Source organism: Lingula anatina, chromosome 1 (genome assembly GCF_051362555.1).
Source record: "Lingula anatina isolate TDL-2025a chromosome 1, LinAna3.0, whole genome shotgun sequence".
Lineage (NCBI taxonomy): Eukaryota > Metazoa > Brachiopoda > Lingulata > Lingulida > Lingulidae > Lingula > Lingula anatina.
In genome coordinates this window covers 38,010,052-38,012,145 of record NC_141767.1, presented here as the reverse complement: position 1 = coordinate 38,012,145, position 2,094 = coordinate 38,010,052, and the positions used below count along the sequence as shown (strand labels likewise).

At 32.4% G+C, this 2,094-nt stretch overlaps 1 long non-coding RNA gene across 2 annotated transcripts in view; it reads right to left on the bottom strand.

Moving 5' to 3' along the window:
* Positions 1 to 2,094, bottom strand: part of LOC147764329 (uncharacterized) — a 44,994-nt gene that overhangs the window by 30,803 nt on the left and 12,097 nt on the right. For both annotated transcript variants that reach the window (XR_015332069.1, XR_015332070.1), the window contains exon 3: positions 1,649 to 1,768. This is a non-coding gene — a long non-coding RNA (uncharacterized LOC147764329). The remainder of the gene's footprint in view (positions 1 to 1,648; positions 1,769 to 2,094) is intronic.

Here is a 2,094-nt window from a genome sequence, read left to right as displayed (position 1 = left end):
TCACCATATGGACTGTAAATTAAAAACTGTAACAACCAAATATTTTATTAACTTTTAAACATAAGCTGTAAATATAAAAAGAGCTATAATATAAGTGTTTTGTATACGTGTATTTTTCTTGCTAACTCGTATTCACTTGCTATTGTTATTACAATATTGAAATTTAATGTAAAATACTTTTGGGATATATTTTTTTAACTTTTTATACAGTACACATTCAAAACATTTTAATCACTTCTGATCATAGGCTGCGATGAAAAAAAAAGAGCTTCAGTATCAGTGTTTTTACTTGTTTATATTAATATTGGGAAATTTAATGGTGCACAACTGGCTTAGCTAATTTTTACTACCCTTTAACAGAAGGCAAACTGAACAGAATAACTGTGAGTGAGTGATATATCATGATATATGGAATGTTGTAGAATAGCATTAAATGCTTTTTAGAAAATATAATGGGTTAATTTTATTAAAAATGATATTTTTATTTAATGTTTTAATCAATATGCCTCTCAACTGCTGGAACATTTGTCATAAAAATGTTATTGAAAGTAAAGCACTGCATTTAGAGACTGCAATCCAAGTACCAATTAAGAAACCCATCATATCATAATCTAATTTTCATGTCTTTTGCTAGTATAGTACAAAAAATGTGCCATTCAAAATTGAATAAATTAATCAATTGTTAAAATTCTGCAAAAAAATGAGAAGAAAGTATATGCAAAGCCTTGCCACAAAATACTCCGTTAAAATAGTATTAACTAATGAACTGTGCAAACTAACAATTACTTCAATTCAGCAAAATGTTAAAATTTACTTTTTTTATCCAAAACAATATTATGTAATCGAACTGAGCTACAATACCGATTAAATTCATTCAAAAAATATTTTTAAAATACAGAGTTGTTAGTTTAAACGATGCAATACAGTTGTGAAAGTCGATGGTGAATTTGGTGCAGCAAAGAATAATTACAAGCTATTCAATGATATTATTTTATCAAATTGAGCAAATAAGTCAACTTCTTTTAATTCAGAAAAAATTCTTCAGGGATCTGACCCCCCTCCTGTCTTATACCTTTCTTAATTTTCTGAAAAACGTGTGCCAAACCATATTTTTGTTTTACCTCAGTCAGAGTTTAAACACAGCTATCCGCACCAAGAAAAAAAAAGCACTAGTACTGCATACACAAACAAGATGCACCTCAAAGGCAACGAGCACACTGAAATTTTTTAGCCCTACACTATATGTGTGTTACCCGAAAGTCAAAGTAATCTTAAAGATTTTCACAACTGTTTACTGAAAAAATGTATAAATGGCACCAAAGGACTTGATATATAAGCATTAACGTGACGGGGCAGTCCACTGGGTTTTAGAACACTATTACATTGATAATCTCTAAAAAATATTGAAAAGCATGCTGCTTTAAGACCCATTAATATTATGAAGAAAGTTGTGATATTAGGCCTCACTCAGGGCGGAAACCACCAAATAATTTCTCATAATTTAACGACCATACTAAGAAATGCCTGCATGCAAAACTGCATAAATAAAATGTCTAAGTGAAATATTTACTATCCCCATGAACAGCAGACACACTGGCAGAACTCTCAATGGCACAAAAATATACTGTTATCAAACTAAATTTCTTACCGGCATTTCTTGAACACGTGCACCCCTCTGTTTGCAAACAAACCACTGCACCGCTCATAGTAGCTCCCTCCGCCAGAGGTCTCACGACTGCACGACACCTTTGCCTACCTGTGCCTGATCCTGAAAAAATAACGGGCAGTAGTTTACAACCTAGCCTGCTAGTTGGCACCAAAATTAACCCTTGCAACACACAAGAAATACTAAAAAAAAATTGGGAAAAAGCACTATTTTTTTCTCACTGCACTACAACAGTCGGTGATTGGCCCATTTAGTGGTTTCTGCCAGTTTCTACCCCTAACTGTGGTAAACAAGATAGCCTTTCAGGCCGCATAGAATTCCTCTTCTGGGTTGAATGTATTAGCATATTTCAAAAATTATGATTACGACAAAATGTTTTTGCAATAAAAATACACACCCTTTGCACGCTTTAAACTTAGTGAAAAATG